Source organism: Stegodyphus dumicola, chromosome 4 (assembly GCF_044657685.1).
Source record: "Stegodyphus dumicola isolate Sdum_Otavi_A_Nest chromosome 4, ASM4465768v1".
In the NCBI taxonomy this organism is placed as follows: domain Eukaryota; kingdom Metazoa; phylum Arthropoda; class Arachnida; order Araneae; family Eresidae; genus Stegodyphus; species Stegodyphus dumicola.
Genome location: NC_140771.1, coordinates 180,881,583 through 180,908,389, shown reverse-complemented (window position 1 = coordinate 180,908,389; position 26,807 = coordinate 180,881,583). Strand labels below are relative to the sequence as shown.

The following is a 26,807-nucleotide window of genomic DNA, read 5'->3' as shown; positions in this document are numbered from 1 at the left end:
ACAGAACTATTGGCGTAGTATAGTCTGTTATTTTTTATTACGGTTTAACGAATCTAGCAATAATATTATATTATGCATTCTTTTATTATTAATTTAGGCGTTATATGAAATATAATTTTCTAAATACTAATGATTTATCATCAGTTAATTTATGAAACGACAGATATTTTATAGTATCGACTTTTTTTTCACTTTAACGGTTTATCATTAGCCTCAGTCCAAAGAGACTTTGTTCTGGAGGACTATTATTTTTGTTTTGCGATTTTGCGTTGAATCACTATAAACGGCGAATCACTTTTCAAACTGTTGCCACCAAATGTTAGAGTCCTGCATTATATTTGAATAAATTAAATAATGAAAAATCTGCATAAATGTATTTATATTTCTCGCATTGTGATAAAACAACGGTACATAGAGCCATCGAATTTTGAATGACGTAATCCTCCTGCGAATATGGGCATCTGGAAGCTCAAATTTTAAATTTGTTTTATTATCTATTTCATATTTTGTAAAACTTGAACGAATTTTTGATTAAGAAACTCAAGGATTTAAAAGCGAGGAATGGCCACACTATATGAAAAAAAAAAAAAAAATTATCTCCAGCGCGCGGAACTGTGTATCGGAATTTCTAAAGATATGCTCATTTTAAAATTATTTTGCGACATTGCTATTGAACTGAATTTTATGGTTTAAGTGCAAAGAACATGATATTTAATAAATAAAGGTAACACACAAAATGTTAAAAAAACGCCCATTTGACGTAATTTAAAACCTGAAACCTTTCAGATTTTTTTGCTATTAAGTTTTTTTTAAAAGTATGAATGTTGGGCACTCAGCCGACTTCAACTTGGCCACTACTAAGGCCAGAAGTAGCTGTCACTTTATTATGCAGGCAGGGACAGGGAAAAGTGGACAGAGCACCAGAACTTCGTCAGTGACTTTTACAGGTGTTGCTCCGCCGCACTACTGTACTCCGCTGGGCATTTGGTTGGCCCACATCGGTTTCTAGCCTACCAAGACATTTACATAATAATTTTACATTATGCAGGCAGCTAATAGGCGGGCCACCTTTGCCTCCTATGAAGGGACGGATAATTAGAACAATGTATTCCCCTTGATTCGAACCCAGGTCACGGCCCACCAGCGGCCGAGCGGTAAAATCGCTGAACACTGGTAGTTCGGTTCGAGGTCCGAATCCCGCGAACGGGCTGGATGCATGGTCGTTTTCGTGGTTTTCCCCAGGTGTAACGCGTCTACGAGCCAGTTTCAATTAGAAGTTCTCCACGATGGCATCCCTCTCCTTAGGCAGATAGCCCTAGTGTGCTTTGCTCTCAGTACACCACCGCCCTCGAACTCAGGCCGTTAGGTATCGCAGTTGGCTCCCCTAACCACTACACCGTCTGGGCGGCATTAATCATTAGTTAGTTTATAGAATATTATATTCTGTACTAATTAATATAGTTATTTTAGAATAATTACCTAAACCGGCTTGGCTAGTTTTTTTCCCGTCAAATACTTACTTATTCGAGGAAAGAACTGAATTAACCGCTTTAACGGTGAAGAATAAAATGACGTCTTCTATATACATGACAAACATTTGTTTAAACTACGAAGACGTTGAACAGCAGAGTAGAAACATGATATTACACAGCACTTTGCACTTCTCTCTTACATTCAATACTCACCATTGATTGACTTTGGCTAACTGCGTATTAACTAAGTATAAGTATTACGCAGCAGAGAACTTGCTTAGCATGCGCTTGCGCTAGGGGAATCGACGGCGGTTGCCAACATACCCCCTTTCGACGTTGATTCTCCCATTCCTGAAATGTAAAACAAAATACATATTAAACAGTATTCAATCCTATAATTGTACAACAGTTTTGATGTTTAACGGGAGTCAGGGGTTCGGTTAACACATCAGCTCCCATTTCACTGGTAGGTATGTACTGCACGTCTAATTCACCTCGTTCATATACTTCACGCACAAAATGATGGCGAATGTCTATGTGCTTTGTACGGAAGTGAAACACAGAGTTCTTCGTAATTTTCTGAGCTCCTTGATTGTCGCAGTATATTGTTGTTGGATGTTCTATGTTGTAGCCCAGCTCCTTCAGGAAACGACGTAGGTAGACGGTTTCTTTGGCGGCCTCAGACAGAGCCATATATTCCGCCTCCGTTGAAGATAGAGCTACACTGCGTTGTTTTCGTGATTCCCAGGTTATGGCTGAACCACTTAATATATATACAAAACCGGTGTAGGATTTTCTATCATCGACATTTGATGCCCAATCTGCATCCATAAAGGCGATGAGTGGTTTTCCTGTTTTTGTATAAATTAGTCCTTGATCTTGTGTTCCCTTTAGATATCGAAGTATTCTTTTCGCAGCATGCCAATGTTCTTTTCCCGGATTGTTGTTAAATTGACTTGAGAAATTCACGGCGTATGTGATATCTGGCCTAGTAGCTACTGAAAGGTAGATTAGTGATCCGATCAGATTTCTAAATGGAACATTTTTCATGTCAGCAATTTCGTTTTCGTTTTTAGGACTCATCTCTTTTGATAATTTTTTGCTGTTATCTATAGGTGAAGACACGGATTTAGCATTTTGCATATTATACCGATTTAAAATATCATCAACGTATTTCTTTCGAGAAATTTTAATTGAATTCTCATTTTGGTGAAATTCTATGCCTAAGCAATAATGTAACTTCCCCAAGTCTTTCATTTTGAAAGCAGAAGCTAAACTATTGCGAATTTTTTCATACGTTTGTAGAATCGGTAAAAACGATAAGATCGTCTACATAAACGATTATAATAGTTTCACTGTTAGGCGTCTTTTTAATATAAACACAATTATCTGAATTAAGAGATTTAAATTTCATAGATTTCAATTTTTCATCCAACTTTTTGTACCACTGACGTCCTGACTGTTTAAGACCGTATAATGATCTCTTTAAAAGACATACTTTATCTGAATTAGTTTTATCGCGAAAACCTTCGGGAATTTCCATGTAGATTTCTTCATCTAAATTTCCATTTACATAGGCCATTACAAAATCTAATTGGTAACCTTTGAGATTGTGTTCTACTGCGTAGGCTAAAACTGTTCTTATGGAACTTAATCTAGCAACAGGGGAAAAGTTTTCAGTGAAATCGAGACCAGGGATTTGAGCGCACCCTTTAGCAACTAGCCTAGCTTTGTATTTTTCGATAGTGCCGTCGTGATTATATTTTAATTTAAGAACCCATTTACTACCAATAACTTTCTTGTTTTCAGGTCTTTTTACTAATTCCCAAGCATTTTCTTGAACAAGCGAGTTGTATTCCAACAGCATGGCATTATGCCAATTTTCAGCATATGGTCCATTTAATGCTTCTTGCACCGTAGGATTAATGCTTTCCTCAACAACATTTTGAGTTTGTTCATTTTTATTTACAACTTATAGTGATATTCCTTTTTAGGCCTTCCTGGAAAACCTGTTTTTATTTTCTTGGGTCGACTAGGCCCCCTTTTAATCAGGATAGGAAGCCTTGATTCGCTATCTAAATCACTTCCGCTTTCCTTTTCAGATTCAGAGTCAAGTGGCGACTCGCTGCCGTCCAGAGGTGATGTTTTTTCACAATATGTTTTATTTATAATTTTTTCCTCCGGAGCGAAAGGCAGATTTATTTCTTGCTCTGAGACATAACTACAGCAGTTTTCAAATTCATTAATAAATTTTACATCTCTGCTTATTATCACTTTACGTGCCTCGGGATCCCAAAGTCTATACGCTTTTGATTCATCAGACCAATAAAAATACATTCTTTAGATCGAATATCAAATTTGCCTATTCCTGGCCTTTTATTTAACGAAAATGCTTTTTGGCCAAAGGTTATACAATGTCGCTTCTCAGTTGTCTTATACAATGTCATAAGTAGAACAGAATAATTTCTGAAAAATCAATCAAATTTCAAGTTATTCTGAAAATGTTTTCTACAACAAAATTTACTTGACAGAGCCATCGCATAAATGCTGCTCATTATTAAATCGTCATTTTGGAGCTGGATTAGAATTTCATATTTCTTTTTCATCAGTGGCATTTTGTTGTTCACCTTATGTCACTTGGTGATCAAAATATTTAGACCGAGTTTAGACTTTTCGGCAAATACAAATTCGGCAGACGAATCTTCTGCTCAAGTGCTTGCAAAAATTTTGAAAATTCAAAATTTGCGAATCTATGGGAGACGTGCGTGATTAATTACATCAAACGCTTCTAATAATTCTTCTAATAACTATTTTAGAGTTTAACATAAAAACTCTAAAATTGCGGGGACTGTAAATAATCTAAAGATATTTAGAAATACAACAAGATTTGACAGTTGAGAAAAATTGAAAAATACACTAATTATCATAAAAGATGAACAGAAAGGAATTATAACGTAAGAAAGAAAAATTTTCTTCTCTCTCTTTGTTTATTTTCACAATTTTAAAAAAATGATATAAATCTAAAATTTGGTTACTTACTGAAAATGCTATAAATTAAGCATACAGTGCGAGAATGGTTTTGCATACGAACTGAGACTGCAACACATTTCAACCAGTTTTAACCAGCTTCGTTCCATAATTAAGATCTTCTTATTGTAAATGCACAAAGTTTAAATCTTGGCATAAAATTAAATAACTTGTGCATTTAAAGTCCGAATATTGGAAAATATCAAAATTAAGAATTTTTAAATTTTTGCAATAGCATACGTACAAAATAATGATCAACAATTAATTCAAGGCTTTCATAAGAATACAATAATCCGAATGGAATGTAAAAGATTATTACTATTCTAGTTTATATTGAAAGTTGTTACACGACCTTAAAAAATCAATATTATGATTTATAAGGCAGACATGTAACTGAAATTATTAAATGCCACAAAAATGCAAATATAATGAGACTTTTCTAATGCCACAACTAACGGCGGCTTCAAGCGATTTAAGCCACTTATATAGATGGTTGCATTAGAGAGGCAAATGTATAAAAGCCTATTTATTTATGTTGTAGGAAACACTTTTAGAGTTCGCCGTCATGAGATTCTCTGTACTTATATATGTAAAACAGTTACAAATAATACGTCTTACTAAAACGATCTGACATATTTAGGCTTCTAAAATGATGTCAAAAATTTAAAAAAGGAAATCTAATATAAAAAAATCCTCATTTGGCTAATTTAAAGCAGTTAACACAGTTTATGATAAATAAAACATTAAGTAAAGCACAGGCTTCAGTATGAGAAAAGATTAGCATAATCATCAAATCAGATTATTTAGGTTATGGCAAAGTACCATAAAATTATCTGCAGAAGTGGATATGGATGCCTTCATGGAGGACTCAACGATTTTTACCTTTCGGCTGCTAGTGGTCGAAAGTCATCCAAGTTATTCTCTGAATTTCAAAGTTATCGCTCTGTGCTTTATTACACGATTATTCATACTCAAATTTTTGAGAACTAGGGATGAATTAAAAATTGAAATTCTGGATAACCAAGTTAAATAATTAAATTTATTTAATTTTCCGTTTTGATACGTTTTAAGTTATGAATACGAAAAGCTCCCACGTATGATTTATTTCGAGCTCAATTTGGAGAGTAGACGGAATAAGTTTCTTTAATTTGGTTTGGTTTACTTGACTATAACAAAGCGCACAAAGGGCTTCCTAAGTAAACTAGCTCGTAACCACGTTATATAGGGAAAAAACCACGAAAAGCTGCTTTGCTAGGAATCGAACCCAGATCTAACAACCAGGGTATTCAGCAACTTAACCGCTCGGCCGCTTTTAAGTTTCCATAAGCTTTACACATAATTGTAATTAATATAACTACTATGAGTAAAAATCCTTTCTAAGATATCCATCAGTTTTCAGCCTATCAGCGGCCGAGCGGTAAAGACGCTGAACACTGATAGTTCGGTCCGAGGTTCCAATCCCGCGAACGGGCTGGCTGCATGGGCACTTTCGTGATTTTCCCCATGTGCAATATGTATACGAGCCAGTTTCCCTTAGAAAGTTCTGCGCGAAGGCATCCCTCCCTTTAAGTAGATAGCCCTCGTGCGCTTTGCCATAGTTGAATAATCCTAATCCAGCCATGTTTCTAGTTGATTTTTGGTATTCTGTGAAGATCATCACCCTAGAAAGATAATATTCAGTGCAAGTGTTTGTTTATACCTATAGAAATACCTGTCAATTTTGTAAGTGATCGTCTTAAGGAGATGGTCGCCAATCGTTTATGGGCTACTAGATGGTTCGGCTCTGAGTAGATTACGCATTCGTGCATTGTGTGTATTTTAATTACGGCAAAGCACACTAGGGCTATCTGCCTAAGGGGAGGGATGCCTTTCGTGGAGGACTTTCTAAGGGAAACTGGCTCGTATACACGTTACACGTGGGGAAAAACACCCATGCAGCCAGCCGGTTCGCGGGATTCGAACCTCGGACCGAACTACCAGTGTTCAGCGACTTTACCGCTCGGCCGCTGGTGGGCCTCATTCGTGCATTGTAAAATGCATTAAATCCTCTCTAAGATGATCATCCACGTTTTTTAATTATTTTGGTCTTTGGTGGAAGTAGTAGTCTTAAAGAGATAATGCTCAGTACAAGTGTTAATTTCTACTCTGGGAAATTATTTTGGAAGAGGTCGTCATAAGAGGGTTCATTGCATATTAAACGTTTAAATCCAGATCACGTGGTTATAGGATCCATTTTAATTAGATTTTAAAATTTTAGTAAAATAAAAAATCTGAAAGGTTTCAGGTTTTAAATTACGTCCAAGGGGGCCTTTTTTAAACATTTTGTGTGTTACCTTTATTTATTAAATATCATGTTCTTCGCACTTAAACCATAAAATTCAGTTCAAGAGCAGTATCGCAAAATAATTTTAAATTCAGCACATTTTTAGAATTTCCGATTCACAGTCTCACGCGCTGGAGATAAAAATGTTTTTTCTGTACAACGTTGCCATGGCTCGCTTTGAAATTCTTGAGTTTGTTAATCAAAAATTCGTTAACGTTTTACAAATTATAAAATCGATAATAAAACAAATTCCAAATTTCAAATTTGGGCTTCCAGATGCCCATATTCGCAGTAGGATTACGTCATTCGAAACTCGATGGCTCTAGGTACCGTTGTTTTATCACAATATTTGGTGGCAACAGTTTGAAAAGTGAAACGGACATTCAGAGCGATTCGACGCAAAATCGCAAAATGAAAACAATAGTCCCTGAGGGACTAATAATTTTGAAATAAACCTCTTAATTTTAATAACTGTGGTATTCTTGTTTTCAAACTTCAGTGCAAAATTAAACAATTGTTTCCTGTGCAGATACGTTACTTTTAATTAAAATCAAATGAGAAAAAAAATTATGCGAAAATTAATTATCTAAAAAATTTAGTACTATTCTTATCGCAAACAGTAACTTGAAATTGCATCTACAACTTTTTCTTATACCAAAGCTCAGGATGAATTAGTTTTCTGTTGTGCGTCAATAAATGCTTGACTAAACAGCAGCTTAAGGCTATAACTACATGTGGTGCGAGGAGAGTAATTACTAAAGACCGACGCTGGACAACCCGCCTTCCCCGCTGGCTTCCATCGCGAAACTTTCCCCGCTAAACACCCCTCTATTTTTAACCTTAACGAAGAAAGCAGCAGCTAACACATCTACTCGCACATGTTTCCGATAATCCGAAGTTACGGTTGTTGAGATAAAACTTTTATCACCCAGCTTGGCGATCTTTCTAAACATGTCTTATATTTCCCATTGCAAACGAAGGGTGACATTTTTTCCGTTCCTTATTTTCCGGGGACATTCTTTCCGTTTTCCTTTTTTCCGGGTGACATTTTTTCCTACAACCGATCGCCAATCAAGACGACCTCCAGAGTAGGTGAAAAGGCAACCTCTGACCTTTCGTCACGTAGATCCTGTCCTAAAGGTCAGTTGCATAAAAGAAATTTGTTCTGGAACTTTCCATGGAATAAAACAAACCTGCGAAAGAAGGATTTAGCAAAATTCGTCTCTTTTCTGGAATCCTTTTCACAATGAACAGAAATCTTGGATGAATTTAAATATGAGAAAATAATTAATATTCATAGAAGCATCTGTTTTTCCCCCCAAAATTGAAACCTTTTCAGAACCGAATATTGACTTAATAAAACACTAAATTAATAAGTCATTAATAAAAATTAAGATTCTTCTTAAATAAGGAAAATAATTAACCTGATTTCTTTCATAACGAAATCAAACTATTATCTACACAACAGAGTGCTTCAAGGGGGCGCGGTATGTTATTATTAAATTTAACTTTGTAGATGACGCTGCTATTGCGAACGCAGATTGATTAAGTCAATCACGTGACTACTCGTGCTTGTCGAGAGTAGATGTTTTGTTTATGTTAGCTGAATTCGCAACACAACTTTTTTTTGGCAAAATCGCATTTTTAGTACAGCTTTTTGTTATTAATCCGCATCGCATCGCTACATTATTATTCAAATAAGTTCTAAAGAAGAAATTATGTTCCTTTTATAACTTTAAAATTCCAACATAAATAAGCTATTAAGAAGTTTATTTAGTGTTATAAAAATTCATATAAAAATAAGAAAGAATAAAACACACTTTAGTAAATATATTTTTTTTCCGTATTACAAATGAAACTTCCTCTAGCTGTATAACAGTTAAAATTCTAATCGTAAGTATGACTGCACACGATTTGGGAGATTTAAGGCAGAAATCCCATCGGGCAACATGGAATTACAGTTTAAAGCGTCCCTGATCACACATCGGGAATAATGGCGCAGGTCTCGTGGCTGAGGGGTATCCATAGAACATGTCTGTCGGAAGTTGTAGCACTTATTGAAGTTATCGTAGCCGCAGCTGATGATTTTCAGTGCTGGACAAAAGCGTTTTATTTCCCCGCAAGTGATGAATGCATCGGGAATGGATCTCCAATAATAACTTAAACTTTCTAATAAAATTTGCAAGTTTTCACCAGCAAAGAACAATAAGATAATACATAATTCTTGAATCAAAGCTCGTCTTCTCTCCTGTTGAGGGTTTGATGACTGCAGAGTTTGTACACATCTGAAAAATAAAGATTGTAATGAATAAACGAAACGGAGGGGAACAAAAAAGAATTATAGTCTGAATTGCAATAAAATTTAGTACTAATTTTTTAATATATATATATAAGCTGAAAATTAAGACATACAGATTATAAGAGCAAAACTTCTACGTCAAATACATGTGTTTTTCAGGAAAATCTGTCATATGGCTGAATACAGTTATTAATAGAAAACGAAAATAACAGAAACTGAAAAATAGACAAATGAAATAGATTTTAAAATGATTACTGCTTTTCTGTTGTACCAAAACATAGTTTGGAAACTGTGTTTTAAAGCATTATCTAATTTAAATTTCACGATCAAAGTATTTAAATTTCGTCAAATGGGAGAGACATCAAAAAATTTAAATGCTTTATTTCAACATCATTTTCTGCTGAAAATGCTTTTAATGCATTATATTTATTTTGTAAGAAACTGACTCCTGCCTTCTTGCGTGCTTTCGTGGTATATCTTTAAGCACGTCTGGCTAGCAATCGAAAAGTCCAGAGGGGAAATCTCGATGAGAGTATTACTATTCCTGTTCTTTCACGCTTCCTCTTCTGTAACAAATCTAATAACTTCATAATTTTAATGATATGGTTTTGTCTTCATTAATTTATTGAGAAAAATCATCAAAAATGCTCGAAATTTCGAATCAAAATATTCTCACAGAAATTGAATTCAAAATAGTAAAGATGTGGAAAAGTGTCAAATTTCGTGAGCACAATAAAAGAATTCATAATCAAAAGGACGAAAAATATGCCATTATACAATTTAAAAACTAAGCGAAAGAGCAATTTTTTTTTTAGGACGGAAGGCATAGGTTTTGAAGAAAGCATCGATTTCAAGCGCCATCAGTCACAGGTTTCTTTTCTTCAGATGCAACAAATATTAGCTAAGATTTTCTGCGGCAGAAAAAATTGCGAATAATTCGCAAAATTTGGAACATAGGAAAAATTTATCATTATGAATAATAGAAAACTTTAAAAATATAAATTAAAATAAAAAGAAATTTTTGGGGGGAGGGGAGTCAAAACTCAGCAAATTATTTTAAAAGTTCCGGAAAACTTCTCTTTGAAATTTATATTCGTCCATCTGAGAGTATGAAAACCGGAAATTTCTGCGACATTAGTTTGAGTGTTAAAGAGAGAGGCTGAAGATATGAAAAAAGTTAGAAACTGCATGTAAAATAATAATAAAAAAAAATCTACGTCACATTTCGAAAAACTTCCCGCAGAATATTGTATTGCGATCTCACTTGCGTGAGTGTAAAAATTTTCAAGAAAATTATGTTCGTAGAAAGGGGGTCAACAATTAATTTCAAGATTCGATCCAAGCAAAAGCAGCCAATAACAAAGAAACCAAGTTGTTGTTTATGCTCACTTGTCTGACGAAGTTAGCCCAAGTCCACAAAATTCGTCATGGCAAGGAGCGCTAGAATACGCCTGTCGCTGGCAATAGCCTTGAGCACTAAATAGGTGACAGGGCGATTTGGCTCAGTTCCACCCCCAATTTTGATAGAGAGCATGCCTGGGGAACAGATCCGAGGGTCTCCCATCCCTCTCCCGAGCCCACCAGCGGCCGAGCGGTAAAGTCGCTGAACACTGGTAGTTCGGTCCGAGGTTCGAATCCCGCGAACGGGCTGGCTGCATGAGTGTTTTCGTGGTTTTCCCCATGTGTAACGTGTATACGAGCCAGTTTCCCTTAGAAAGTCCTCCACGAAAGGCATCCCTTCCCTTAGGCAGATAGCCCTAGTGTGCTTTGCCGTAATTAAATACACCACACCCCATCCCTCTCCCCTTCCACCAAACAACACGAGAGGACTTTTTGGTTCGCCTCATATTTGTGGTACCGCCATGCCGCACCGACACTATACCTTTACAAACATCCATTGCCTTTCTGAAATTCGAGGCCGAGCCTTTTGGCACTGCAGTCACTGACGCAACCGCTGGTTGGGCAGCTCAAGAAACCAAGTTAAAATATTTAATAAGGTGCAGAAGAAACTTTTCTAAACAAACATCGTTAAATGGAACAGCTGGTCTATTGAAGTTTCAGCATATCAGGTACCCCTTTGTCGAAACTAATTATGACTCAAGGACCTGATTGCATGTTCCCCGAGCTGACCTTGACCGGATGGGTGAATATTATGAATGGTTTCCGAACTGCCAAATTTTAGGAATTCAGGAGGATCCTGCATGGTACTGTACTGGCAGTCTATTGTTACTTTTCTTACAGAAAAGGAACCTCTCCTTAGACAAAGAATTTCTAAGAATCTCCTTTGATATTCTTTGCCTTAGAGGTCCTTTGCTAAAGACACATGCTTTTGCTCAGGATCAGTATACATACAATATAATAATCTTGCTGTTGCTGGGCTAGAATGAGAGACGGGTAGCGTTTTGAGGTTATTGATGTTCCTTCTTGTATTTTGCTGAATTACAGATTGCTCTGATCGAACTTTAAAGGAAGAAGGAGTCTAAATAAGCCATGTAAAATTTTTAAATTTTACTTACTGAAGATTAATTATAATTAGTTCAAATTTAACATACACGAATTAAATTTTATAGCCCCATTTTACAAAGCTTTTAAAAACACTTTTTAGTTGTATCACGTCTTATTTTTTTATTACATAACAAAATGAAAGAACAGACCTAACATTTGCAGCAAATCCCTGAATTTTATTCTTTAATTCAATCTTGTGTTAGGAGGTTTCATTTTATACATAGACTAAAATTTTACCATTAAATGGCTAACAAGTCTATAAAGGTACTTAGAATGTAGAATCCAGGAAATTTCAGCTCGTTTATGCTTCCACAAACTTACAAAGATAGCATGAACTCTTGAAAGTAGTCCCGTGATAATTATTCACGGTAATATTATAATTTAGATATATTATTACTTTGAGTCAAATAAATCATGTACCGAAGGAAGGAACAGAAAATGTCACTTTAAACATAACCGAGGGTGGGCATGACTAACTGGTTTGACTAATTTATTAGCATACTGGAATATGTACTAATTCGCTATATTGATATATTGATAGATGTGTGAATTTTCCATTAATCGGAGAGGATTAACGAGTCCCTGTCTAAAAAGGTATATAAGAAATATTCTGCCTGCAACTTTTCGCGATTACAATACTTCCTTTTTACTTCGTTCAAGGAACGAGAAAATTAACTAACGAAATAGACGAAGGGGCGAAAAAAACTTTGAATTCACTACACCACGTCATCGTGTTCAATTTAAAAAATTAAATTTTTCATATGAAATTGTATACGACCCTATACAAGATTCAAAAGAGAAATATAAAGTATAATTTTTTTTTTCCCTTACGATCAGAGCACTGGAGTTGACATTCAACCTATTTAATAGTCATAACGATTCTTTTGAGGTTTTATACACTATACACAATCTTAAAAGACGTGTAAAAGTGAATTACTGGCACATTGTAAAGGTCTGGAAAACGTCTTAACAGATGATTCCTCCAATCTTAAGAACTGGATGATGGAAGAGACCTTATTTCTTCATTTTCAAAAACAAAAGAAGGGCCAGCTGACATTCTTAAATTCATCATCTGCCTTAACACTGGGCCACAGTTAAGCGTTGCTTTAAGAACTTTGTTAAACCATAATTGTGGCTACTGTAACAATTGTGGCTACTGAGGAAAGACCTTTTCTAAACTAAAAATAATAAAAAGTTACTTAAGAATCATGTCTACTCAGTATTGTCTTAATAGGTTAGCAATGTTGATTAGATCTGAAAGAAGTTCGTGTTTTAGCAGGAAAAAAAAAAAAGTTTCCAAAGAGATTATTTTAATTTAAGTTTCATCTTTGTATATTATACTGACATTCTTTATTCTTTGTTGTTTTAAACGTATTGTTTGTACTAGTTTTAGTTCTAAAGTTTGTGTGTTTTTAATATAAAAAAAATTCGTAAATATTATGTAAGTGTTATTGTCTTAGTTTAGTTAAGACCGTATTTTTCTGGTTGCAGTTTTTTTTATAAGTTTCTTTTCTTTTAATTTTAAACTTTTTAAAGCTATGTAGGCGGCACTTTTAAGGTTTGCGTAAGACGGCTAAAACGCTAGGGCCGGCCCTACTCTTAACGTTCCCTTTGCTATCTTTCATTATTCTAGAACACAGGTACATAAATGTACAAGTGTATAAGAACCATTGTAGACGAAATATATAATATAGGTAATTAATAATAACTGATTGTAAAGCATAGATAGTAACGATGAATATACAATGAAGATAACTTTCAAACATAATGCAGAATTATGATATTAACAAAGTTTATGGATGATTACTTAGAATGGCCATAGAGCCTCGCTTAACATTATAAGAGGACTTACAGTCATAACTATATGTTAGAATTATACTATTTCTCTCTCAGCTTTATATGAAATTGATCTGCGTTTGAAATGCTTGGATCACTGGACTAAAAGAATAGAGTGCTAGTGTGGTGTTTGCGTGCGGCGTAATGTCATTCGCATAAATAAGTAATGTAGTCACCAGAACACCTGTGGAACAACAACTAGAATAGCTCGGCAGAAGGAGCATGTGTTGGCGATGTGAACGACAAAGGTTCTACTTTAAAATAGTTAAATAGAATATAAATGAATTGTAATTAGAATGGTGCACCACCAGTGTTCTCGAACACAGAGTTAGACCAAAGAAAGTCTATGTACATATTCTCCATACATATTCTTACCAAAGAACCAATGAACCTATCTAACCAAAGAACAATACATATTCTTTGGTTAGACTTCCGTTGACAGTGATTATTATCTTGCTAACATTGAGGTAAGAAAGGAAGGAGTGGCCAAACCGGTACTACAAGTAAATCGCTGCTCCGAAGTTTCGGTCACCAGATGGGGTGTTTTTTGCTTACATTCAAAGCTTGCTTGACAGCGCTCTAATAGTATTTCGGCACGCGACAGTTCCATACAAATCGAAAAACGGGGCACTTCCGCATAAAAGAAACATTCATAGCGTGATGGATAATAGCAATTTGTATAGTTTAGTGACATTTACGCAAAACATCTTTGTTATTTTTCGATAACTAACAACAGCGATTTTGATTATGAATTTGTTTTATAAAATTATAAGCTGTTGTACAAAAATATAGAATTTAGCAAAAATGTTATGCTTAAAGAATGAAAAATACCTTACAGTAGCTTTAAAATTGTATACATCTTTCGATACCCTTGATAGAGTATTCGCTACTTTTATGTTCCAAATGCCAAAATGTTTTAAATAAAATAAATTTTTTTCACATCCACATATTATTGTAACATGCATTTTTTAAATTTGTTTAGAAGAGAGGTTTTACTGTTGCTCATTTTAAAGTCATCGTTTTATTTTTATATATCTGGAAAATAATCACTTTGGGCTTACATGTTTTACTTATTGGGGTTAATTAAAAATAAAATTACCACCAAATGCTGCAGTCCTCGTTAAAATTGATAAATATGCACACAGATATACCAATAAGTTAATTTTTCCTTGATTTATAATCACACATTTGTGTAAAATTATATACAGTTTTACACAAATGTGTGGAACAGAAGACGAATACACTTGCAAATTTGGAGGAAGTACTATGTATGGGCAAGATGATGTGACCATGTGAACGTGCCACATCATCAAGACAGCGTATTAAGAATTTGAAAATAGGGTAATCGACGGAGGTGAAAACATTTATGTATCTTGCCAAAGGAGGTCCGAATCATGAATGGTCCTCTTATTGATTCCAGATGGTTAAATGTTTCCGACGCAAGTCTTTTTTTTTTATCGGAAATTCGAGGTTTATGCTCGCTTCTTAACGTACGCAAAATATTTCATTCAAATTAAACCATTCTGAGCAAACTTTTCTGTGGAAAGTATAGCATTTAATTCCGTTCAGAATGAAATGTTGTTTAAAAATGTATTCTTTTCATATACTTAGGACTCTGAAGTATTGTAGAAAAAGAAAATATATACATTTATATGTATATTTACGACGTAATTACAAAATATTTACATCCGATCGTGTCAAAACCCATTGAACTTAATGGTAAATTACTTAATGTTTTGGTCACCACGAAGGGATCGCCAGTGCTTCAGAGCCAAAGAATCTCTAAGGAGAAGAATGAAAGCTTCCATAGACGCAATGTAAACCTGTTTCACCTCTGCGCCGCTGTACCGAAGAGCCACGGCTATGCAGTGAAACACCAGCGCAGGGTGAAATTTAAACAGCGCAGTTCGAGGAGATAGTAAATTTTTTCTTTGAACTAACTCAAAATGTTTTATTTTCATTCATTTCTGGAGTTTTATGAGCAAAAGGATGTTAGTTGGAATTTTGGGCGAATTATAGAAATCCTGTCCAATTTTTACTTTCAATTTAAACAGCGAGCCGTACGAAGACAAAATTTAAATGAAATAAATTTCTTAATTCTTTTCTCCTGTAAACTTAAAAAGGGGGGAAAACGCATGTCATACAAAACTTAATAAATTTTTATGAATCCATAGTTAAAATTTTACAGTGAAATTTTAAAAGCAAAATTTGCAATAACTAATTGAAACAGAAAAAAATATTTAAAGACAATTAAAGGCACCCCTAAATAAATTGAAAACACTGAAATACATTATAATTATCCGACAACTTTAAAAACAAATTACCATGAAAACGTTTAGACAATTATTTGGAATGACCATTGTGAAAACCAAGAGCAAAGTTTTCACCCAATAGCCAAAACCATTTCACATTCATTACATTTAAAAAGTCTTTAAAAGAATTTCACATAGCTAAAACCAAGTACCTCTGACTACAACAACAAAGAACGTTTTCGAACAACGTGGTAAAAGATTGCTAATATGGCCGACGGCATGCTGCATTCTTTGATGCTGCTTTGTTGCCTCCTGATATTATTTCGCACATGCGCAGTGAGGTACGGAGGGTGGATAGCTTTGGAATGGTTTGCCCCTTTAAAGTAAGCTTCAAGGATATACATAATGTGTCTCTTCGGTATGACGGAGCCACATTTGCCTCGGGGAACCTTTACTTCTTCTCCTTAGAGATTCTTTGTCAGAGCAGGGTACAGGGGAAATCGGTTAGGGCCACATCTTACTTTCTACCTCCATGGTTGCTAATTATCAAAGAGCTTTCACTGCTTAGAGTGAGTATCACATTCATTCTTTCTCTTTGCGTTATTTTGCATGTGTAATTTACTCATTATTATTTTGTCTGAATTCGACACTTTTTTTTGTATCTAAAAATGTCACAAAACAGTAGTCTTTACAAAGAAAATCTAGCAGATCACTAACTCAACATTTCGGTGTGAAATTAAACTTAACGGCCAAGATCCGTTCACGTAAACTTTAAATGGGATTAAAGCCTGTTTTCTTGAAGAGTAATAAGTCTTCTGCAATTTTTTTAAGGCTACAGATTTTTGAAATAAAAGAAAGTAAGGCTCTTCTCAGAACCATTCAAACCTAATTAAAAGGAAATTAAGTATTGTAATACATAAGTATGCAAGCCCCTTGAACTCTTTTTTAGAAGTCTGCTTCAATAAAAATATGTACTAACATTCATTTTTCTATTTTATCTTCATTTTTGCTTACCTATGCTTAAACATCATATTCCTTCTTTCTGCTAATTACTTCCTTGTACGAAGTAAAAAGCAAGTATTGTAATCGCGAAAAGTTTCAGGCAGCATTTTTCAACGAAAATATCCATTTTGACCGCTATCGAATGCAATTTAACGATGTTTTTGCGTGATATCTGTACGTAAGGACAAACTAAAATACTCTTTTCCTTCAAAAAAATTATAAAACTGCTTTAAACTTAATTCTGAAGAGAATTTTTCGTGGCGTCTGTACGAACGTATGTACGTACGTACGTATTTCGCATAACTCAAAAACGAGTAGCCTCAGAACGTTTAAATTTTGTATATAGGACTGCTATAACATATAGATGTGCACCTCGTATTTTGGTTACAATCGGCCGCACCAAACGTATATAAATATATTTATATACTGTATAATACTATATAGTAATATATATTTATATACTATATAATATATATATTACTTACTTTATATATTATAAAATGGACGATCAATTATTAAAAATGCACTTACCTAAATAATTCTTCCTGATATTCGTCGCTTCCATCGTTTATATAATAGTAGATATTGATTATATGGTTGGATGACGATAACAAAATTTTATATCCGTAATTTAGAAACAGTTGCATATGTTTGGGATTTTCTCGGATTTTACGTTGAAATCTGTAACTCAGGAAGCACTTATGAATCCATTTTCTCATCACACAACTCATTTTCTGGAGCTGACGTAACAGGTACTCTGCTTCTTGGATATCACCTTCCAAAAAAATACGATTCTGGAGGAGGGTGGAGACACACACTATGCGTAAAAACTCAGCCAGTAGTTCTGAATCCGTACAATAGTTTTTGAAAAACAACATTTTAAACTTCTCTGCCACTTGTAATACATGAAATTCATAAAAAGCTGTTGAAATAGCTTTCGAATAATAAAATATACCTTTTGGTTTCCAAGTTCTTTGATGATTCTTATCTTTTCCAAAAAATGAATAATGCATGATAAAAGGACATACAAAAAACAAAGATTCACTTAAAAATTGCTTATGTGCTTTCAGAAGCTTCACGTATAATCTTGCTGTGTCTTTTTGCCAGTTCTTTTCCAGTTTTTGCAAAATAAAACTACTGATCTCTGGAAAAAATGTACATGATTCAGTAATTGTTTCCAAGGGCCATTCGTTTGCTGATCTGTTAAAAAATGCAAACATTTTTTTATGTGGAACAAATTTATCTTTCCCGAGAAGTGGTGCACACCTCAAATCAAGTGCAGAAAATGAAGAGAAATCTTCTTTCACATAAAAATAACAGGTACTCAAATCCAAATACTCAAGCGAACGAGCATCAGCAAGCAAAATTGTCTTGTGGGCCATTATTCACTTTATTAAATAAAAATTACGAACTCCTTTTAACTGCAATAACAGCACTTGCTATTTCTTGTTTTTAAGATAGTTCTGTTGCTACAAGATGAGCACTTTAATCACATGCACGTACTGAAAACATAGGACATCACCTTTCCCTAAGATTCCGTTAACTGCTTCGTTGCTACAGTATCTATTTAGCATATGTCCTACTACTGCCCTCTAGTAAGAAGTTCCTTTGTCATATTATTTGCAAGGAATGTAGCCGATTGTAATAATAAAGGAAAATACTTCCGGACTTCAGGAGATTTCCACTGACCTTGAAAAGAATAGACAAGCCCAATAGGGTTTTCTCTCATTCTCCCTTATTCTATGAAATAAGGATGTTTTTGTGCAATTTAAAAATGGTAACACTTTCAATGCAGGTGAAAAAGTTGGAACCAAAGAATGTCTCAGCCTTAGAGATTCTTTGGTTAAAACAAAGAATGTCTCGGCGAACTTTATTTATGGCGCTATAGCTCTGCTTTTAGTATTTATTCTTTGCTGTTAGTTCTGTTGTTATAAATTTAGCCAATAAAGGCAACATTTCTTTTTTAGCTTTGATTGCAGATATATACGGCGATTATTATTATTATTATTTTTTAAGTTATAAAAGGTGATCTAAACTTCTCTCTCCAACTCATTTAAAAAAGATAAAAAAAGCTAAACTTTTAATAAAATGAGGAAGCAGTTTTCAGATAAACTGTCAAGAAATTAACCTTGTTTTTCACACCGCATCACACACCCAGTTAGTTAATTAATTAATAGACAACTAAATAAAATTAAAATATATAAAAAAACATTTTGACATTTGAAAGTTTTAAAATATCTACGATCTTTTATACTTCATTCCTTTAAAAATCATATATATGTAAATAAACTTGGTAAAAACTACTTGATTAACGTAATAAAATTGGACTAGTATTGTATTTTGAACTCTAAACATACTTTATGTAATATTATTCCATTGATGTTGATAAATTGAATTCAACATGCAATTGCGTATTACAATAAATAGCAGAAAAACAAAAATTTTGGAGCAGATTAACGAATTTTTTTGTACAAATTAATAAATCCAATTTTCGTTTTGCAAACACAGGTACGAACTTCTTTCATAAATATCTGAAAAGAAATGTATAATATTTTAATAACTTTACTGAATATGTTAATTGTGTCAAAAATATGTAAGGTGATATCATTGCTTGAGAATATTTAAAAATCCTACTACTACTTTAATTAACTAATTTCTTTTAGTTCTTTTTCATTCATAAAAATAAGGATTTGAAAGTCAAAATGTCGCGATGATGATGTGTGTATATGAGGTATATCATTTATTAATGGAATACTAGCCTAAAAGTTATCTTAATAAACAATGATGAAACAAAAACCTTTCTTTAAAGTTCAATTTTTAAGTATGCAAAATTTTTAAAATGTAATCATGTTTAAAAATAAAATAATAAATTTTAAAACTGAATTTATTTTGACCATGATATAGAACATCATTTTCACTTGCCTAAGCGCAACATGCCTTTGCATAAGACGTTCTAAGGAAAATTAGCTGGAGTACACGTTATACATAGAAAAAAACCATGGAAAAATTCTTGTAGCCGGGTCTTTCATTAGAATTTAAAATTGGGTCAAAATTTCCTGTTTTGGCTGTTTATCCGCTCGACCGCTGATTGGTCTATGACTCAATTTACAGCTTTACTCTATGTAGAGCAGTCGAAGTAACAGAAATATGGAATGGTATTAAATGGTAGGAAAATTTAAAACTTTCCCTTAGCTTTACTGGTGATTCAGCGAAATTCGAAAAAAAGGTGCTGCAGTCTTCTTTCAAAGGTGCTGCAGTCCTCTTTCAATGGTAACAAATGACCGGACACAGTTTTTTTTCGCTTGGATGAAAAGGATTTTTCGTTGCAGTTCGAAATATCCTGAGCTTTATAATATGAAAAAATGCTGATTTTGGGGGATGTTAATATTATCAACAACATACAGATTTTTAGGAATTTCTATATAATAAGAATATGGTTACGATATAAAAATTGGAACATATCTAGCTGATAAAAGTACTTTGGTGTCTAAAAAAGGTCAAATATCCGCATTCACCAAACAAATTATTTTACGAAATGGAATATGATATATTAATTATATAAATTTTTCTACTAACAAAGATAAATTAAAAAGTTGCTGATCGTCGCTTTTCCTTCATTATCAAAATTATTATTTATGCATAAACAAGAATAACGCTGAAAATAATGAGCGTTATAAGAAATACTTTTAGCGTTTATAAGGTACTTCTCCCGCCTTCTTCGCATGCCTTCATGGTGTGATGGTCTGCACGCTGAGAGCGTATTCCAGAGATCCGCGGTTCGGTTCTCGGCGAAGGTGTTGCTAATTTTTCATCTTGCCTTCTTCCAAAAAATCCTAATGTCTCTGCACGTTTATTTATAGAAGCTATGAATTTCATATTCGCACCATTTTTTAAACGTTTTATTTTTCCCATCAATGTTCATTTTTCTGAGTAAACGGTTTTTAAATAAAGATTTGCATTCTGCAGCAAAGCTTTTCGTACTAATTCCTTCTTCCCGAAAAGAAAAGTTTAATTTGGTTTATTTTATTGCAGCAAAGCACACGAGCGCCTAAAAATTATGCCTAAAAAGGGGGGATGTCTTCGTGTAGAGTTTTCTAAGGTAAAGTGGCTCGTATGCATTTTACATAAAAGGAAAATCACCAAAGTAAAAGACATCACATAATTGAATTTACGAATGTGAAATTTTATCCCCCCCACACGTGCTTGATATATTTGCTACAAGGTCTATAGGTATAGCAAACTGTGGCTCGTGAGTGGCAAGGGTTTCTTCGAAGCTTCAGTGCAGCTCGTATCTTGACCAAAGGGGCTGAAAGAAGCGGACCCTTAGCAAGGAATATACATAGATGTTCTTTGCCTCTAGGGTCTGAACCCCAAGCAGGCGTCACCTATGAAAAATTGCAGTTCGGCGGTCTATAATCTTATCAGTTTTTGATAATTTTTTATTAGTAAATATGAGATTTTTAAAGAAATGATTAAAAAAATTAAAATACAAAAAAATGCAGTCTTCCTATACAAAGATTTTTAATATAAATATTTTCACTCTAAAATTGAGCTTTTCTGTACGTTAAGAGTTCTATGACCGAAATTAAAAGCACATTTTTTTTTTTTAATCATGCTATCCCACTGTGCTTCGAAATGCATTGGCAACTGTTCGTTTGTTTATTTTAAAAGGTAATCGCATAAGGTATTTCTGCCGCTTTCTTAGCATGCCTTCGTAGTGTAGTGTTCAGCATCCTCAAAGCGTATTCGAGAGGTCCGTGGTTCGAGTCCCGGTGAGGGCATTGCTCATTTTTCATCTTTCCTGCTTAAAAAAAATACCTATATTCTCTACAGTGGCGCTCGAACTAAAAAAGGTGGTGGCTGATGATTTTCCACCACCAGGATTTGGCGATTGGGTCCCCTAATCCCCAATCGTCCTTTAAAAGGGGGATTATATAAGGTATTTCTCCCGCCTTCTTAGCATGCCTTCGTGTTGTAGTGGTCCGCATGCTCGGCGCATATTCGAGATGTCCGTGTTTCGAGTCCAGGCGAGGGCATTGCTCATTTTTCACATCTCCTGCATCAAAATAACCTAATGTCTCTATAATTGTAATCCGCATTGCTCAGACCTGAAAGAAAGCGCTGAGAGAGCACATGAAAAATTAACAGCTAAATATTATTTGTAGTATATATTACTCGTTTTTCAATATAAAGACGAAAAATGTATAAATATTCAGCAGTTTTGTTTACATGTTATACAGTAGGACATCGATTATTTGAATGGAATCTTCAAAAAGCTTTAAAAAAAAAATTCATTTAGAAAAGCAAGTTTTTCCAGCCTTGAGTTTTAGATTTAAAGATATTTGATCCTATGAATTCAAAACAAATAATATCAGTTAAAATTAGCTGCAAAAGGCAGTCAAAAAACATTACTAAATGTAAAACTTTTGGATTGAAAAGAGTAAATATTCTGACAAGAATTTGGCAGCATTTTGAAATACTGGTAAGGAGCAAATGAGCACTGCCTTAGTCAGAGGCACTTGTTTTTATAGTTTGATTACAAAGTATATAATTATATACAATCTAACTTTTTGAATGTTGTATATTTCTGAAAATATAATTATGTATTTTTAGATAAGAATTTTCATGTGCGAGTTGTTTACGAGAAATATTATGAGTTATGAAAGCTCAAAGACCTTCTAAGCTTCATGCAAGCATTGCTATTCACTGACATTTTTGCACTTGCTTGAACTTTTACTTTGTGTTCAGAGTGGATTGGAAAATGAGTAGGATTGGAAAATTTGTGGTAGTCCAAATAGTATGTACTTCCCTACTATGTTTTCGATCTATGCAACTACATTCCTGTGTCACAGACTACATTCAAACCTCGCTATAACGAATCTCACGTTATCGAAAATTTAACTTGCTATATGCAATCTGATAAGGAAAAAATATGGATATCTCACAAAATAGTGTAAAAATTGATTGATGAATAGCACAGAAAGACTGATTACCATTGCCACATCTCTCAAAAGATACTAATAGTAACTTTAATTAAAAAAAAATAAATATATTAAAATTAATTACAACTATTACTACCCGCAATTACTGAATTTTATGTTGAAGGTTTTTTTCAGTTTCACCGTATGTTAATAATTTTAAACAAAAAAATTACTTATAAATCAGCATAAAAGTCATTGTTTAGACCCTTCCTTTCAGTTACACATTTTCATCCAAAATAAGCATTTACAATAATGAATAAACATCAGCCTTGATCAGTGTGCTGTCTGGCAGCTCAAGCAAAGAACTCGAATGGAAAAAAACAATCCATGCAGGCTCTTTGACTCCATGGATCAACAGTTCTTTGCTCAATGCGAGACACAGTAGGATCTCCTAAGGTATGTTAATTGTGTGCTCTCGTTTTCCAAGAACTGAATGCTACACCTGCCTAGTGTAGCCTTAGTTTACAGCACGAAGAAAAATAGGATGAACACCTTCAAAGCTATATACAACCATTAGAGACCTGCTAAAAAAATGGAAAATACAGGTTAACGTCAGTAAAACAACTACAGTCCACTAAAAAGAAAATTATTGATAAAAACTTTAAATTCTTTAGTACCACTCTGCCCTCGGTTAAGTCACCTACCTTGGGGTGATCATCACAAAGTTTTATATGTTTCCATGCAAACAGGATATTATTAAGAAGTTTAGAGTGCGTAAAACAAAACTCTGCCCCTGATTAGGGCTGAATATTTACTGTGAAAATGACAAAAGACAAAGAACCTCTAAGGAGTTCTTTGCAGCAGAGATAATTTCATATGGACACTCTCAGAAAAGGTCAAAGAGGGCGAATTGCAAACGATTTCATCATTCTAAGTGCCCCATGAAATTCCAAGAATGGAAATGATTTTTCTATTGAAAGTCATGCTTACGCTTTTGAATGGCACAGCAATCCACCCCCTAAGGTCAAAACCCCCTAAAGACATCAGTGCCTGGGATTCTTTTTTGAATGTGACTACTACTTCGGTTTCGAAACTAGCTATACAATTCTCGACATGTTGCTCCCAACAAGGATGGACCGATGGACTCTAAAAACCGCCAAACATGACACGAGAATGCCTTCTTTCAAAATTCTTTTAAAATATTCAGATAGATATTTATCTACAAAATTCATTGGAACTACTCTTATATGGGCCCTCAGGTCGCCAAATTTCTCGCCAAAAATATTTGGCGAGAAACTTCACGCTGCCATATTACTATCTAAATTTTTTTGTCTACATTTCGAACTTTAAGGTGGTCTACTACAGCAGCATTACAATACTAAAAATTTTTTTACACGCAGAATCGCTAATTAAGAAACTATGTTGCGTGCAATTTGGCAGAAATATAAAGCAATAGGTCAGTTTTCGAATCACAATGTTAGAATCAGGTTTGAAATGAAATTTACTTAAATATTATATTTTAAAAAAATTAGTTTGAAATACGTAATTTTAATGTGTAGTTTGGAAAGCCATCAATAGATGGCGCTACGAGTTAAAATTTAACATTGTAATCTTATTTCTGCAAAAATTCACGAAGTAATTGATTTTGATATCAGTTATAAATCATATTTTTTTCTAAATAATATTTAGAAGCGTTTCATATATTCCTTTATACACAGTTTTCACTAAACATTGTCAGCTGTCAGCAGAATGACGTTTACGGCAACCCTATTGCATTGCTATTCCGCACTCGTTTTGTTTACATTTATTTGTACTGTGGTCAGTTTGCAAAAAATATGCGAAAATATCAAGGACGACCGAAAAAACATCCTGGTTTTAATAAAAGATCCAGAATTCAGCGTAAACGTCGAGCTCAAGAAAAAAATATGAAATTAAATTCCCGAGATGTGGAAGATTCCGAACAAGCGGATGTTTTCGAAAGGTGAGAAATAATTTATTCTTTATATCGACTACCCCGTGTTTATGATTTCGTAGTAAGTTAATTCCGAAGTAAAATATGCGTATTTTTTTTATTGAAGGTCAGAAATTATTGATACAACTGCATCTGTGTCAAAGGAGAATCATTGCCCGGATGATTTTTTTACAAAGTAAGTTTTTTTTTTTTTTTTTTTTTTTTTTTTTTTGTATGTGTGTGTATGAGGGGATGCTAATAATTGTTCAATTCTGTTATAAGAATTTATTCCTCCATTCACACTAAATTGTTGGGAAATATTGAAAGGGTAAATTCCAATTCACAAGGAATTGCTGAAATAATTGAATCTTTTCAAAAGTATGAGCATGTTCTTGCGATCTAAATTGAATTCACCATCATTACATGTATTATTGGAAATTTTATAGTCATATGTTTGCTACGAAATGCTTTGTCAGTTATCTATGGTATATTTTAACAGGTGTATGCACATTTATTCATGTGCTCGCTGTTCAACTTGCTTTTTTTTTATTATGTCATTTACTTGGATGTTAAAACTTTCTTTTAGCGTTGGAACATTTTATGATCATTTAGTAAAATTTATATATAAATATATATTATTGCTTGTTTATTTATGGTTCTATGTATTTGTCATGTATGCATGTTGTGAAGTGTAGTTTTTGAAAAATATGTCACAAATGTTAAATTCCACCAAAAGCTGAATTGAATTGATATTGGGATGCAGGTAATTAGAAAATATCTGCTGTGTATTTTGAGCGTAAACCAAACTAGTGCCAAGAATGGGACCAATACGCTCAGGCTTGCTTAGCCTTTTTGCCATTGTCCAAATTGAATTATCTCCAGTATAAAGGGAGTGAATGCTTTCTCTGTATAACATTAAAATATCGATTTTTTTCATAACTTTATGAAGAACGTTCGTGCTTAAAATTTTCGTTACAACCATTAAATTCTGTAATTTATGAATTCCTTCCCACTTCTCATGTATTTATCAACTGTTCTTTATGAACCTGATATTCCTACAATTATCAGCTGTACTTTATAAATCTGATATGTAGAAACGCAATTTGATTTTATGCATTTCAGTATCAAGTGAAATCTTTAAACTAATCGTTCATTATAACACTTTATGTTGTTTTCATTCAAAGCTGAACTCAGATAATGTGCCGAGGTTGAACTACCAGTAATAGGCGACTTTAGCGCTCGCCCGCTAGAATTTAGAGAGGAACTGAGTGCTAGAATTGGGTTAGGCTCTTTGAATATAGCAAAGCCACGAGGTGGCAGATAGCAGATGCTTTCGTGGAGGAAGTTTCTGAAGGCTTAGTTTAGTTTATAGCAAAGCTCCCCATACACGTTACACACGGGGAAGATTATGAAAACGCCCATGTAGCCAGCCCGTTCGCCTTGATTCGAACCCAGGTCGGAACTACCAGTGTTCAGCGATTTAACCGCTCGGCCTCGGGTGAGCCTAATTGCTGAAGGAAACTGGGTCGTATTCATGTTGCACAACAGGAAAACAAACCATGCAGCCAGCTGGTTCGCCTGGGATCGAACCGAAACCAGGTCGAACTTCCAGTAATCAATATTCTTAACCACTCAGCCACTGGCGGCGCGTGGCAGAAGTAAGAGCCACAGCTATTGTAGTGAGCAGCAAAAACCTCTAATACTGGCTCTGGTTACTAGTAGAATTATATATTGGTAATAATCCAATCTACAGCAATGAAATTTCGGAGCATAATTGTGAAGTTAAATACGACACTCCGATAAACGTGATAAAGATGAAAAATTTTTTAAAAAAGGAAACTTACTATGCAAATACATGTATTCATTAGTAAACATTTTATAAAATTTATTCTTAATTTAGCGTTTAAGAATTCTCAGAGAATTATCTCATCGAATTATTTTTTTCTCCTCTGGTAATCCAATATAATTGATTAAATTTATGTGCTGTTAATATCTTTGCCTGTTATGTACATAGTTTTTTTTTTCGTTCAAAGTTAGATAAAACTGAACGTACGTTACACTGAAATTACTTTGTCTAGAAAGTAAGCGCTTGAGTAGAAACAGATGTTGGGTTTTATTTTTAGAAGACATGAGATCGCTTTCTGTAAAGTAATGTTATAAAATTTTGAATTTGAAATAATCGTACTTCGTTTTTAGTAGCGCAGAATGATAAAGATTTA

General features: G+C 34.0%; 1 long non-coding RNA gene across 1 annotated transcript in view; it reads left to right on the top strand.

The window, feature by feature from the left end:
- Positions 1-23,955: 23,955 nt before the first annotated feature.
- The window catches only part of LOC118183185 (uncharacterized), a 46,842-nt gene continuing 43,990 nt past the window's right edge, over positions 23,956-26,807 (top strand). Inside the window, exons 1-2 of the long non-coding RNA XR_004757196.2 lie at positions 23,956-24,618; positions 24,716-24,784. This is a non-coding gene — a long non-coding RNA (uncharacterized LOC118183185). The remainder of the gene's footprint in view (positions 24,619-24,715; positions 24,785-26,807) is intronic.